General features: G+C 34.9%; 1 protein-coding gene across 1 annotated transcript in view; it reads right to left on the bottom strand.

The window, feature by feature from the left end:
- Mmp16 (matrix metallopeptidase 16) overlaps positions 1 to 17,122 on the bottom strand; it is a 243,988-nt gene that overhangs the window by 98,239 nt on the left and 128,627 nt on the right.

Below are 17,122 nucleotides of genomic sequence, written 5' to 3'. Positions count from 1 at the left end.
CATGGTATGAACTCACTGATAAGTGGATATTAGCCTAAAAGCTTGGAAGACTGAAGAAACAATTCACAGACCATATGAAGTTCAAGAAGAAGGTAGACCAAAATGTGTATTCTTTAGTCCTTCTTAGAAGGTGGAGCAAAATACTCATGGGAGGAAATAAAGGGACAAAAAGTAGAGCAAAAACTAAAGGAAAGGTCATCCAGAGACTGCCCGACCTGAGGATCAATTCCATATGCAACCACCAAACCTAGTCACTATTGCTAATGCCAAGAAGTGCTGTCTGACAGGAGCCTGATTTAGATATCTCCTGAGAGGCTCTGCCAGAGCCTTACTTAAACAGATGGGGATGCTTGCAGCTAGCCATGGGATTGAGCATGAGGACCCCAATGGAGGAGTTTAAAAAGGGACTGAAGTTTCTAAAGGAGTTTGCTACCACATAGGAAGAACAACAATAATCAACCAGAACCTGCAGAGCTCCCGAGGACTAAACCTACAATCAAAGAATACACATGGAGGAAACCATGCACCAGTCTCATTTGTTGCAGACAATGGCATTGTCTGGCATCAATAGGAGAATAAGTCCTTGGTCTTGTGAAATCTTATTTCCCCCGTGTTGGGGAATGCCAGGTTGTTGAGGTAGGAGTGGGTGGGTGGGAGTGAGAACTTCCTCATAGAAGCAGGGGTAGGGGAAGTTGGGATGGGAGAGGGAAAAAAGGGGACCACATTTGAAATGTAAACACATAAAATAACCAATAAAAATAAATTACAAAAAAGAAAAGAGTCAAAATACTTTCAAGACCATGAAAATCCATGCTATGATTCCTCAGTAGGATGAAAATTGACCTGCTTCATGATGCACCTATGCCATACCACTCCTGGGCATATAGACAATGAACAGTTTACCACAGAGACACTTCCTGAACCATGTTCATTTCACTGCTATTCCCAATAGCCCAACTTTGAAAATACTCTAAATATTCAACAGGAGAAAGACAATGCATACATGACTCATCTTTATAATGGAATATTACTTAGCCATTAAAAAAATGAAATCCTGAAATTTGCCAAATTAATAGATGGAGCTAGATAAAATAAACCTTAATTAGGCAAATCAGACCCAGAAACACAAATATAGTATGGATTTACTAGGAAGTCGACATTAGCTATTATTTAAATGACAATCATGCTACAACACATAAAGACACAGAGGTTAGGGAGAGAGTAAGAAACTGGAGTATGTGCTTTGCAGGGGCAAGGTACAATAAATTCCCTAGGAAAGGAGAATAGATAGTTTTGGATGGATGGGGTGTGGGGAAATGAAGGTATCAAGGGGCAGGCAGAGGAGAAGGGCACAATAGAAAGAATATTGGGGGTAAGATATAAAATTAAGAGAAATTTGACAGTTAATATGAAACTTAATATGGTGGATGCTTCCAAAAATACAGATGTATATGAAGCGAATCTAAAATAATCAACAAACAGTGGCTGAGACAGAGCCCATAACTGAGAGCCTTCGCTTGCCACTAAATAAAACTCCCACTACTGGGACTGGCTCAATTCTAAATGAGTTGTTGGACAAAGGCATTGTGCAGGAATTCCAAGCAACTCAGGCTGCCCCCAAGACTATACAGAATTCTACACAGTCTGGTGGCAAGGGTTTGTTGCTGAAGACTACACGTACCCATTGTATTGAATATGGAGAAGTCGGTTTGTTGCCTATCTAGAGTTTTTACCCCACAGAATGGTATCTTTGGTTCACGAAGGAACTCTGAAACCTACCAAAAAAATATAAACACCATTTCAGCCACCAAGTGTTTGATCTGCAATCTTGTCCTGACTGTAAGATATGCTATGTGTATGAGTGTGTGCTTTTGCGTCTGTGTCTATGTATATGAGTATATTTTGTGTGCGTGTGTGTGTGTGTGTGTGTGTGTGTGTGTGTGTGTGTGTGTTACGTACACTGTTGGTAATATAAACCAACCAATATCTGATTTGACTTAAGGTCCATTCCATGACACGGAACTAAAACCTGATTCTGCTGAGGGTGATTAGAACCAGAGACTATAGAGCTCACAGCCCTAAGGGAAAACCCAATTTATATATGTCAATAAAATGTGTCTTCTTAATATATTGGCATACTCACATGTCAGTACCTTGATGAGCTATCACATCAGAGAAACGTCTTCCTACAGCAGACGAGAACAAATGTAGAAGCACACAGCCAAGCATTATACAGGAAGTACAAGACCGTGGGATATTCCATTATTTCCATCAATTCCCCCCTCCTAATTCCCAGAGACCCCGTAATAGAGGTAGAAAAAGACTCTAAAAGCCAGAGGGTATGAAAGAGACCAGGGAAATGAGGACCTCTAAACCAACAAGATCAAGGAACATATGAATTCGCAGAGACTGGGACAGTATGCATGGGACAAGGCTATGCACCATATGGTGCCCTAGAGCTGAAGAAGTGGAAAGATGCCCCAATTACTAACACAGAAGCTATCACTAATTGAAAACCACTTGCAAATGAAAATTTAGTTTCCTCTAAGGAGAAACAAATAATGTTGGACTTTTTATTTAAAAATCACTTAAAATGTTAACACTTATAAACAAAGAGATTAATAATAAATGTAACACCTCATCTCTAACAAAATTCTCCCTGGAGTCAAATTTACAAGCATTCGGTTAATGTTCATTAGATCTTGTTTGGGAGGCTAAAAATTCAATTTCTACATTTACTGTTTTAGCAAACAATTGAAAGGAAAACTATTGACATTTTCCTGGTATGGATATAAAATGATTCTTTTTCTCAGATTACTATAATGGAAAGCATAAGGCATAAATATCCCCATTTTGGTAGTGATTATTGGAATTAAATAAATATTGAAGTAGTTCTCAGAATGTTGGCAAAGATAGGAGGGAAGTGGAACTCAGTCTGTGCTGGTAAGAGTGCAAACTGGTGAAGTGTCTATGGAAATCATTTGTTCTCCACAAACTGAGAAACACATTTATCATACAACATAGCTGTATCAGTCAGGAATATTCACAGAGGACTCTGCATTCTACTTTGGAGGTATTTGGCAATCTTTATTGTTGTTCTATTTATAATAGCTCACAAACTGGCAAATGGATAATGAAAATGTCCTACATATATAATCCAGGATTATTCAGTTGTAGTTAATGAAATTAGGAAATCCATAGGTAAAAAGATTGGGCTTGAATTCACCATTCTGAGTTTGGTAACCTAGACCCAGAAAGACAGATGTTGTATATTCTTTCTCTTGTAGGGATGATAGCTTTGAGTCTTTAGATAGTGTTGGTGAAAACAGACAAGCTGCAAAAGTCAGAAAACTATTGAAGCCTGTGACTATCTAAAAAACGATATAACTCATCTCCCCTATATTTGTTAAAGTACACTCCTAATAAATTCCAATTAGACATTGCTCCTTCTAGAGCCAATATTGTTATTTCTAAATAATATACTTTTAATATATTATTGGCAATCTCCCTTCTTTTCTTTCTAACAAAAACCTGGCTAAATATGCCATCTAAATGTGTGTATCACCCGTACTACAGACCTGCAGGTCTAACGCAGATACTACATGTAGGTTTATGCTGATGACTGCTCCTGTAATATAATAATATTGGTAGTTCTATTATATGTTATTTTTTTAGCCTTAGCCTGCTCCTGTCTGGGTGATTATATGAAAAGAATTTCCTCCAAATAAACTTTTCTATTATAAAAAAGAATTAAAGACTTTCCTTTTTCAACAATGAGCGTACAGCTTACCTCACTATGGTTTCACTGCCTCTAAAGAACTCTCTTCTTTTGTATCCTTGTAAAGTTCTTTTTATTAATCTTTTTTTGTCCCTTACAAGTTTCCAATCAAAGTTTATTTCAATCACACTGAATTCCACTACATGCATTTATTCATTAAGCAAAAGTCTATTGAGAGTCAGATTAAACACACAGCCTTGATTGTCAATGAGCTTACTCTGAGGCAGCAGAGTGATAAACAGAATAAAAAACCCAAAGTGCTAAATCAGAGATGCCAATCCTATCACCAGGAAGAGGTATAATGTCTTCTGTTAAGCTCCCAGGATCGGCCTACATTTCTCAGAACAAAAAGATACACAGTTAAGTTTTAAGATGGTTGCACTCTCTAAAACAAAAGTTTGAATAAGTCAGTGAGGTCTCAGATGTGGGACCCCCACACAATTTTAAAATGAACTTATAGTGAGAATGAGTCTTGTTTCAAATTAATATCATGTTAAGCAGGTATAATCTAAGAAAAATACCAATTAAAGAGAGAATAAGGCTGATCCACTGTGGAATAGCATAGGTGGTAAGTGGCGAACGTCACTGTAGATACAGAGGAATTTTTAGGTGAACTTGCTGCCAAGTACTAAGATAAGGGCTATGAAAATGTGCCAGTCACAAATAAATAGCTCAGGTAAAGATCCGATTTTTGCTCTGGAAATGAGAGTGATGGTGGTACATTTAAAAAATATATATAGAAAAGATGAAATCTATCTGGTATAATTACATGGTGAATTTACTTTAAAAATTATACCTTTTAAGAATCATATGGGGTTAGTGAAGTGGAAATTAAATTTGGAGTTCAAAAGAACAGGTGAAAAAAATACAGGTTTCAATAAATTCTTATTGTAGAAGCAACTTATGCCATATCAGTGGATGAAAAGATAACAAAAGAAGGAATTATAGAGAAGGGTATATGGGGAAAGGATAAATAAAATGAAAACCTCTCAAAAAAAGTCATATGAGAATCTCCAGTGACACAAATGGGTGGCTACTTTTCGAGTATTGGCAGGGAGATCCATAAAGTCCCCAACTATTACAGGCTATTATTAATGTTATTGGTTATTGTTGAGGACATAAAAATAAGGCCCTATTGCTAGAGATAGAACATATTAGAGTCACAAAACATAATTATTTTAAACTTGTACCGATATCCTGGGTAGCTTCAGTAGTAATGGAAGATACTAGACATGCTATTAGAAGAAGTTAATCATATGTACCCTTTGATCTACAATAATGAGTGCTCTAGCAAGACATGCTCATCGTGCTTCTGTGGCATGAACATTGTGAGAATAATTTTACAGATTCTGGTTCTGATTCTGGTTGTATTTAAGTCTATCTATACAAGATGAAATCCATCCTTGATATAATTACTGGGCCAAGAACTGTGGCTAACCAAGTCACATGCCAATATTCTAAATTGATATAATATTATAGATATAATACTAAGCTAAACTTAAATGACTTATACTCATAAATTAATGCATCTCTAAACATTCAAAAGAGAAGCTTCTTTTGTTGTAGGGGATGATTAGCACAGACTCATGACTAGCAATGAGAGAAATAGACAATGGGATGCTCAGTCCAAAATAGAACATATACATCATACCTCTCCCTTCTCAAGGTTCAGAGATTATTGTAGACTATGAATATTATATTACAAATATATTAGAAACATTATAAATTAGAATATGTAGTAGGAAGAGTGGAAAGTGGCATTGGCAATGGAAGACTACAAGGCAAGAATGTCCCCTAGAAACAATTAACAGCTGCACATTCAAACTAACAGTCGGCTTGAGAGTGTTCTAAAGAATGACGGAAACTCAACCCAGACAAAATCCCAGCTGGATGAGCTGAGGTCAGTACAGAGTTCCACCCTTTATCTAAGGCGCTATTGGAAACTCATAGCTGTTAGGAACGGCCTAGGCAGTTTTCTTTAAGATGACAAGTAAGTCAACTGTGCTTAAGCAAAAGGGTGCACAACCATGTTGTATATGGGAAACATAAATTGGAAACGATGGGTATCTAAAGAAGACATAACCATAGTAGGCAGTGTAGGGAGGTGGATTTCAAAGGAGTTGGGAGAGTGGGTGAATATGATCCAAATGCATGGTATAAAGCTGGCAAAAATATACTATGGAACCAAAACCAGAAAAATTAGACAAAAGTATAAAACAAAATAAATCTAGTCACTCAATATTTAGGGAAGTGTGGAAGATCTTTTTATTACTTTTCTATGACTGTGACAAAATACCTTGACATGTGCAACTTATAAAAGAAAGCATTTAGCTTGGTTTCATGGTTCCAAAGGGGAGTAGCATCCATTATCACAATGGTTGGGAACATGCATTACTCAGGCAGGCATGCGTCTACTAGAACAATGACTGAGACCTTACATGTTGAGACTAGGAAGAGAGCAAGGAAATGGGAATGGCATGCATTGTGAAATCTCAGACTCACTCCTGGTAGTCCATCGTCTCTAACAAACCTACACCTAATAAACCTTCCCAGAGAGTTATGCCAACCTTGCCAAGATTCATGCTTATGAGAGACATTCAAACATGCACATTAGGGAAAGAATTCATAAAAAGATATGTGTAGCAGTTGAAATAACATAACAAAGTATAAGTAGAGAGAACTTACAAGAACTACATATTTAACAACAGAAACTAAGAAAAACTGATATCACAAGAGAAATGACCTTAAAATGTTCTTGGGTTTAGCACCTGAGTGATAATCATGATTACTAACAAAGAAGAGAAAATTTTCATCTGAAGAAGTGAGAAAGGCAGAGATATACACATATGGGCTGTATTCATTTTGGACCCAGTTGGTTATAAAAAGAGAAGTTATAAAATTTGAAGACAATGGCAGATATGTTGGGCAGGGTAGGAGGAGGGTTAGAGTCCATGATAAACATGGCATAGATACACTGGACACACATACAAATTAATTAATAAATAATAATAATAAAAAAGATGGAGGAGAGCAGACAATTCTCTGTTACTACCATGCTCACTGCTCTCTTTCTATTACACTACATAAACATTTTTCTCTCTTTGTAGAAAGAATGGGAGAGAACTTTGGGAGAGTTCAACCATGGGGGATGGCTAGCTATTTTAAGCTACTACCATGTTCTTCAACTGAATTTCATGAATATATTTATGGAAACATCTAAGTAATGTAAAATATATGAGATAAAACTGTATAATTCTTGAAGACATATCACTGATGACCATTAAACAATGAAAATATATTTAATCTTATGCCCAGGTTAAAAATATAGTAAGTGGGCTGAAGAGGTGGCTCAACAGCTAGAAGTTACTGTTTTTCCAAAGGACCTGGGCTCGATTCCCAGCCCCACACTGCATCTAACAATGGTCTGTAACTTAAGTTGAATGGGTCCTAATGACTTCCTTTGCTTCCATTGGTACTGCATATATGTGGTGAACACACAAACAGGCACACTTTTAAATACAAATATATATATATATACATTCATACAATCATATAAGTGTACATAATATATAAACATAGGACAATGATAACAATAGAGCAATTTAATTCCTTTGTCATAACTGCCTTAGATAAAACTTTATCATATTACTATGATTGAACAGCAGTATTCTTTTGGTAATCATGAAACAGAAATCTATGTGCTCATTTCCTGAATACATTTAAGTAAGCATGTGACTGTACCTAGATTTTTTTGCAAAACTTATTCAATCTAAGGGTGGTCTATAATTATACTTATTTTATTTTTTATTTATTATTCTCTCAAATAATACATCCTGACCACAGCCTAATGGTAAGAAACTTTTTTGTTATTGAAATAAATTGGAGCCTTTCAAGAATGGGAAGAAGAATATTACTATATATACTGTATCTTTGTACCAATCAAGAACCAACACTGCATGCATGTGCGCTCACCCACACACACACACAAACACACAAACACACACACACACACACAGACACACACAGACACACACACACAATACACACACACACACACACACACACACACACATACCACACAAGAAATACCTGATTATTGAATGATTATTGAATATGTCTGTATCCTGCTCAGAATGTTAGTATTCTTTTTTAATGAAACCCAGCTGGAGATTTTACTAAAAGGTATTTAAATAAATAAAAATTTAATTAGATTGTTAAGAGGCATAAAGAGTAATTCAGGAGAAAAAATGGTATCTCTCACAGTCAAAAATAGTGAAATACTTTATAAAATTTTGATACAATATATGCAGCAATGTGCACTTTGTCCAGAACAGTATTGGGCTTTGATCACTTCAAATTATTCTAGAGAATAATTACTATAGGCAATCATTTTATGTATATACCCCAGATGACTAATATTTAAAACTGTCTGATTATATATACACATCTTTTCCCTCATGTTTGTTTGTTTACATGGTTTTATATTGAGTTGCCTTTTCCCCACTTACACATTGAAAGGTATTTATATACTGGAAGGTTCATGAGGAATCAGAGCTCTTTTTGAAAAAAAAATCTATCTATCTATCTATCTATCTATCTATCTATCTATCTATCTATCTATCTATCTATCTATCTATCTATCTGCATCCCTTCCAGGTCCTCCTTCCCAGAGTTTCTCCCCCTATCCTCCCTCTACTTCTCCTCTGAGAGGATAGTCCCCTCCTATATTTCCTCCCCCTGGTTTATCAAGTCTCTCCAAGATTAGGCATCCTCTGCTACTGAGGTTAGACAAGGCAGTCCTTTGTTATACAAATGGAAGTGAGGGTGCCTCAGAGAAGCCTGTGCACTCTGTTTAGTGGCTCAGTCTCTGGGAGCTTCCAAGGGTGAGGTTGTCAACTAACCTGAACAGAGCAGTTTCTAATTGTGCTAGAGGTTAGCTTTCCATCATTCATGAGATCTTAAGACATAGGATACCTACATCTGAAACAGGACCTATTTATAGCTGAGCAAGTGTCATGGGTATCAGGACACTGGTTTGACTATGACTTAACTTCATTTCTGCTGAGGTTCATGAGTATGGTCTCAGCTACATAGTCACGATGTGCTGCATTAAAGAAACACTCTTTGTTAAGTATCTAAGAGTTCTCAAGGATAAAAACGGACATGATTTAACTGTTGTACAGGAAGGTGTTATACTCATTATGGAGGAGTAAGCAGAATAGCTCATTGTTTAGAGAGATATAGTACAGATATTTTCCAATGTTTCCTACACAAGATGGTAAACTCTGAAACAATTAAAACATCATAGATAGTATCTAATGTACAATATGTCAACAAATATGTTTTATGGTCAGCAATGATTGGACTTGGTAAGTTATAAAAATAGTAAACATATCAACACAAAGAGAAAGATCATGGGGTTAAATATTGGGAATAATCCACAGGGATATGGAGGGAGTAATGAGAGTGAATGATCATATTTCATTGTATACATGTATGAAATTCTAAACAAATAAGTTAGAAAATTAAAGGAGATACCTGAATATGGCCAAATATCTAATTGACACATATTTTTGAACTATCACTAAAGTTCAGTGTCTTAAACTCAAATTATAATTTAGTAAATTATGGTCATCTAGAACGTCAAATAAATCTGGCCTCTGCCTCTACTACAGATGTAATTTTTCTTAATTAATTTTTGAGATACTGAATATATAACTAAAATACTGAAAATATTTTAGTATCTATTACAAACTTCTTTACCTTATTAAGATTACTTCATAACAGTTTGATTAGGAATCATTGTTGCTACAAGAATTCAGGAATTGAACTATCTCACATCGTAGAATTTTAAGAAAGATAATAGATAAAATATAGTCTGTTAAACAAGCATCTGGATTTGAACAATTTAAGGATTTTGTTCTATATACTATAATAGGGAAAACTAAGGACTCTGACTTTTTAAGAGAATATATATTTGAAAAGTCACCAAAAAATAACGCGAATCAAAGCTGCATACCAGCTCCACCCAATTATTCTAAAATCATTAATGGTGCAGAGTAAAATGCACTGCAATGCTGAAGAGAATAACATATGAATGAAAATAGAGTTCCACGGAGAGTGGAGGATAACCCCCTAGTCTACTGGAAAGGAACATCCCCACTCTTCACCGTGAAAATCCACAGTCTGCCCTCTCTCTTTGCCTGCAAGTGACTCAGAGGAGAAGTAAGAGATTCACAGTTCATACTCATTTCTGTTTGATAATGTCCTTTAACCTAATAAAAATAATTTATTATTACTGCCCAACAGAAACAAAGAAAAAATTAGCTAATAAACATTAAAGAAAATACATATGTACGTGAATATTGCACATTAATGTTATCTTTTTCAGTACTAACAAAATATGGAATTAGGCAAAATTAGATTTATATTTAAACATGTCAGTCAAAGTAAAAACAGGAAAAAGTATTTTAATAAGCTGCTAGGTAGTTTTGAATGATTAAATTTCTGTTGTTTGCAGCCACATGGAGATAACAACAATCTCCCTAAGCCAGGAGCATTAAGTTCATTATGGTACCTAACTGCTCTTGGTATTCAGGGACACTGTTACTATGATGACTTCTTACACTTGCTATAACTCCATAGTTATTAATATCATCAAAGCAAATTAATCCCTACCCATATATAGTAGCGAAATGCAAACTGGTTGCAGAGTTTTTAAAACTTATCTAGCAATGTGTCAAGCTCTATTAAAATATTCACATTCATTAGACAAATAATTCTATGACTCTGTTTTAAATGAAGAGTGTCAAACAGAATTCTATTCATAGACAGGTTAACTTGCTATAATGACAAACAGTGAGCTGGCCATTAAACAATACTACACTATATTAGATAAAGAGGAAGAATAGTTTATACTATGCTTAAAGATGTTCTAATAATGAGCATGGTATTGGATCGTATAATTCTATCAGTTTGAAAGCTGAGTCAGAAAGGTAACAATATCAAAGCCAACTTGGATTAAACAATAAAGTACAAACAAGTTTGGACTGCATACAGACACCGTTGCTCAAAACAAATCCAGACAAACTAGAAAGAAAAACCGATAACTGTAGTCTTAAAAGACATAGGAAATGATGGGAAAGTCAGTGCTCTGAATTACTTGTACTAAATTATTCAAAATAAATAAAAGTCATTCAGGAGAAGGGAAGAACTTTTAAAACCATAAACATTATATTAAGGATAACATGTATACCCAGACTTATATAACTATTATGTTATTCAGTGTTTTGTTAACAGTACAGCTATTTAAGGTAATGAACTTATACAGAAAGTTTTGGATCACATTTTGGATCTGTCAGCTTGTGACTGATTAGCCTTTTTGTTTCCATACATCCAGGTGGAGTTTTTGAAAGAATAAAAACATCCACTCCAAGGCTATGAAACAAATGATCGAGCAGATGGCACTGTTTATTTAGGAAACCACCATGTCTCAGTTTATAGTGACTTACAGGACAATCAAAAGTGCCTACCTCTTCAACGTCCTATAATCTTCCATTGATTTTTATCTGGTGAGCAAGTTTTAAATATATTGACTTGAGGGATCCTTAAGTACCAAGATTCCAATGGTAGAAGATTCATATGTAATTAAGATATCTTCTGAAGATATTTAAATACATTGAATTGAGAACCAGATCCCCATTAGAGGAGTTAGAGAAATGTTTAAAGGAGCTGAAGGGGCTTGCAACCCCATAAGAACAACAATACCAGCCACAGCTCACAGGGACTAAAACACTACCCAAAGACTGACCCATATCTCCAGCTGCATATGTAACAGAAGATGGCCTTGTTGGGCACCAATGGGAGGAGAATCCCTTGGTTCTGCCAAGGTTGGACTCTCCCCTCCCCCAGTGTAGGGGAATGACAGGGCAGGAAGGGGTTGGTTGGGGAGGTTTACACCCTCATAGAAGAAGTGGGAAGAGGAATGGGATAGGGGCTTATGGATGATAAACCAGGAAAGGGAATAACATTTGAAATGTAAATTTAAAAAATCCAATAAAAAAGAGAATTAAAAAAAGAGAGAGCTTGCAGCATTAAGTTGACAGGTAATTTGATTCAAAGAAGAATATCCAAGTAGTTATACATACAAAAATTTATTTTTTCCCATTATCTTTTCCAACTTTTATAATAGTTTTAGGACAATAAGTACTCTCATATGAAAAGCAGGGGCAACTTCTGACTTAGTGAATGGTACTTTATTGTTGCTTTATTTATTTGTTTCATTCTAAATTAAACCTATCTTAAGGATTTTATTTTTAACACACAGTTTCTTTGGTTTCATGCTTCTGCCCTTCTATTTTGACAGCACTATGTGAGACTCAACCTGGTCTTTTTATCATAGTTTTTATTCTTGTCTTCATATCTCAGTGGATATTTTGGAAAGTACTGGCTAAGAACATCTGCATGATTGATTGAGGTTTATAATATTACCAGGTTAATAATTTCTGTTCCAAAGATAGATTTTATGGGGCACTCTGAAAATGATTTACTAAAACAGAAGTGTATAAAATTTATAATAGTGAAAAAGTAAAGGTTAAAAATAAGATAGAAGTCTGTTTGCATTTTTGATATTTTTGGCAGTGTTGGGGAACAAACCCAGAGCCTGGTTTTTTCTAGGCAAGCAAATTCAATGTAGCTCTACATCCAGTCTTGATTCTTAATCATTAAGAACATAAAACTGTTACATTATTGTCCCAAAGAAAATATTTTTGTGTTATTATTTTAGTCATCAGTCATGGCGAAATTGGAAAAATTTCTTTACTTTATTGACTATCACCTATACTTAAGGATAAAGACTCCATTTAAAGCCAAACATAAAGAAGTTTTCATAGGGCGTTTGATAGAAGCAAAGTCCTTGTTAAAATGACAGTATTTAAATGAAGATTTATTGTAATTAAGCAACTTAGCGAAAGATTCTGTGAATATCAGATTTAGTATTTAATATCAGATTCTAAACCTGTGAGCTTTCTGAAATGCTTCTGTAATGCGAATGATTTTGGATTTACATGTAGTTTGTGGTACTTGCACAGAAAAAAATTTTTTTTTGGTTCTTTTTTTCGGAGCTGGAGACCGAACCCAGGGCCTTGCGCTTTCTAGGTAAGCGCTCTACCACTGAGCTAAATCCCCAGCCCCTTGCACAGAAATATTAACTATGTCATTTATAGATCTGACATGTAAAGCTCTTCATGAAGACACATAGTTTTCACAAGAATTGTGTGAATATGGGCATCCAAGTCAACTTTGAAAAATACATTACTAGTGTTTGAGTCTTTCTTTGTTTTTGATGAAATATTTCGACAGAATACCTGCTTCTTATCTCACAAATGCAATGTAAGTATGTTTATAAGTATATTAATTGAGGTAGACATGATATAATAAATTTAATTCTAGCAATGAGGAAGAGACTTTTATAAACAAATAATGCCCTAAGAATTCCATGACGCCATTATTTTTAATAGCTGATTCCACTGTGTAGATGTACCACATTTTCTGTACCCATTCCTCTGTTGAAGAGCATCTGGGTTCTTCCCAGCTTTTGGTTATTATAAACAAGGCTGAGAAGCACCTTCGTAAATGAAAAACTTTTCATATTTTAGTAAACTATAGTTTAAAAATGTGTTCATATGTTAATTTTAGAATTTAACAGGTCAGTAAGTAGTCCCATGTTAAGGATGGTTTACGATCTTTTACCACATAGTTACAGAAACTGCTTTCCTTGTCCACGGAAATATAAGGACAGACAACGCTGGATAACATTCTCACAAACTGTAGACTGACTGACAAGCATCCTCATACATGCTCATTTGTCACATGACATTTTCTTCATCAACAGAGTCAAAAGCTTACAGTCTTCTGAGAAATGAAAAAATAGAAGTGGCAGTTCAGAAGTGAACACACAATTTGGGGGACAGCACAAAGAGATTTAAAGTCTTGGTTTGCTTCTGGTAAAGAACTTGTGTCTCTGTGTGGCCTGCAAAGCAATGTCTCATTGACCCCTGTGGTCAGTATAAAACCATACCATGGAGGCTGGAGAGATGGCTCAGTGGTTAAGAGCACTGTCACAACCATCTGGATTGGGATCAGATGCCCTCATCTGGTATGCCTGAAGACAGCTACAGTATACTCATAAAATCAACCAATCAAAAAACATATCAAATCATGAAGACACCCACGGAAGCAAATGCACAGAAGAAGGTAAAATCATCAGTGGGGAGGGTTAGAGGGAGAAATTACTCATTTTCTATCTAATAACAAAAGATTTAAGAGTTTTGATCTTCAATGAATTTTAATTATTACAATTATGCCTGCTCCATTTTTGTTGGTCAATGCTGATCATCATGATTACTCTTAAAATGGACACTGTGCTTATGAACAATAAATTGTTATTGTAACACACGCACACCCGCACACACACCCGCAAACACACTATGATGGATATCAAAGTCAAGCCTTTTTAATGCCAAACAAGTCTTCCTTCTTTGGCAGTTGCAATGTGCTTTCATGTTATCAGATTTGAATCTTTGTTCACAATGAAATCCTGCCTATCTCTAGACAATTTCCATAATGAGATTGTATATAATTTTACATGCATGATTAATTTCTCTTGAGAGTGATTGATTTGATATCTTCTTATTGGACTAGACAATTGGTTATTCAGAAGTGATTGGTATAGTGTTTGATTTTAGGTTGACTACTGTACCCAAATCTTTATTATTAACAATAGTTTCAAAAAGAGTAGGTTAATATTTTTTAAATAAATTTTAACTTTCGGCTAGAGTTAAATTTCCTGACATACTAGGCAATAAATAGATTTTAAAAATCCTATCTAGATAAATATTTTCTCCTTTAAATTAGTATGCCTCTGCTCAGCTTTTTCAGACGCACAATGTGAATTTGAAAATGACAACAAATTTTATTAAAAATGCATACACATGTGAATGTCCTTTTATGTTTTAATAAAATTATTGGGTAATACAATTAATGACCCGTGTATTTTAAAAGGCATCATGACTATAAACAAATTGGTAAGAAAGTAGGAGACAATGGTCTACAGTGACTGGAAGCCTGAGACAGTGTTTATCTCTTTCAGGTAGAAAGAATTCAAATTGCCTTCATTAGCCGAGCAGTATGCTGTGGAAAATGAGCAAGGCACTTATCAAACGGCTTCTTCATTTGCATATTTTCCCTGGCAAAACCAAGTAGCTGCTCAAGAGCTATGAATGAGTGAAAGAAAGCAACCCAGGCAAGGGAGCCAGGGCATTTAAGAAAAGACAGTTTATCAATAAAGATGTCAGAATTGTGCCTTGTGTTATCTGTGATACAACATGATGGTCTTATGGGCTGTTAGGAAGGAGGAGGCAAAACTGTATGAATTCTTCTCACGTCCACTGACACCACAGGTAAAGCTAAAGGCTGCTCTTATGATAAATGATCAATACGTTAGACTGACACCACCTAGCTTCTCTGCTCTTACGGCTTAAGATCCTGCATTTCAATTAAGCAGTAAATCATTATGGAATTTGATTTTCAACTGCCTATTAACATGTCCTTAATCTCTAGCAATTCTGAAACATTATTATTTTGCAGAGTTCTTCCCTCAGGCTTTTACAGAGCACAAAATTCTTACTTGACTGGCAAAGGTATTTGTCTCAAACTAAATGTACAAATATCAAATAATTATATTGTATAAGTTTGCAGTTGAATGGTTATGTCAAAACAATATTGTAATTATACTTTAAATTACCATACACATTATAAGTTAAGAAAATAAGTTGTATTCTTAAATAATTTTGTTCAAATATGTTCTGACCTAACAGGAAAGTGTTAGTTGATGCTATATTTCACATTTATTTTTTTGTTACACTGACAAGTTCCTTGGAAAACTTTTTAAATCAAATGAAACACATAAACATTTATAATACTGGGATCACTTCAATTACTGTAAACATGTTCCTTCCCCATATAATCAAAACCTCATTTGGAAATTTGAGTAAACATGTTTATTTTGAAATGTTCTGTTACCTAGGGCTGCAGAGACCTAAAATTTACTTGGGTTTTTATTGAGGATTTTAGCAATTTCAGAGAAAGTATAGACAGCTTGAAAGACATAATCTTTATGCAATATTTATATAATTTAAATTTATGGGACCACAAACTAAATAAATGCAACTGGCAACACTCGACTATGCCTGCCAATGTTTTAGTATTAGAAGTAGAGTGCTATAAATAAGTTAAACGTACTCTACACACAGCTTACACTGAAAAGACTTCTACTCCCAATGTTCACAATTACAACCTAAACTACAAAATAAAGATTAAAATGAACTTGTTGTAGGCCATTTGAGATTAGTTAACTAACATTTAAACACAAATCTGTTTGACTCTAAGGTTTGGGCTTTTCATTTCTCTCTATAAAAGTCTGGGACATAACCCCAACTGTCTTCAAACAAGTTACTAATAATGAAAGCTCAATTTAATACTATAAAATACAGAACTATTCACTTAGAAGTTTAAGCCAGTATAATATATTTTATTGTCAAAAACATGTAGATTATATTTGTCCTTTGAAATTGATGGTAAGTTTCATATTTCCCAAGTTTACATTATCCATGTCCTTTCTAACCTCTATATGCCCTCAAAAGAGAAAAATAAATTTAAAAATCCATCCAACTCAGCGTTATCATGAATTAACAAATCTTAATTCCATAGCTAAGATAAAGTCCAGGAAGTTGGCTTCTGAGGGAATGTAGACGACATCAAGACAAATGATCACATAACCCTGTCCTACTGCTCAGGAAATAGAGGAAAGACAAAAGACAAGGAGAAGAGTGTGTAAATAAGAAATTGATGCTGATAGTATGTCTGAATATAATAGAAAATATACAGTGCACCACAATATAAATGTCAAATAGTTATATTTCACATGGGAAAATGGCATACAGCATATACGGTGAATATCTCATGACTTTAATGTTAAATTATAAATCCTTTCAAGAAGTAATGATTTACAGAGAAATGGGCAATTTAGAGTTACACTTACATATAACCTTCTAAGAGCACATACATATCTACCCAATGTAATAATTTCATCAATTATTTTCCTAAAATATATTTTTCAAAGTGCTTTTATACAAGTAGAGAATGGGCTAGCCCTAAAGCTGTAGATTGTCTGTGGAAGCCCTTCCTCAACCCAGGGAGACCTAACCCTTTCAGAGGAGAAGGGGAAAGACTCCTACATGATGGAGAAGGATGTGGAGCAGCATTCGAACTATAAAATAAATAAAT

This window comes from Rattus norvegicus, chromosome 5, assembly GCF_036323735.1.
Source record: "Rattus norvegicus strain BN/NHsdMcwi chromosome 5, GRCr8, whole genome shotgun sequence".
Taxonomy (NCBI): domain Eukaryota; kingdom Metazoa; phylum Chordata; class Mammalia; order Rodentia; family Muridae; genus Rattus; species Rattus norvegicus.
This window is presented reverse-complemented; position numbering and strand designations above follow the sequence as displayed.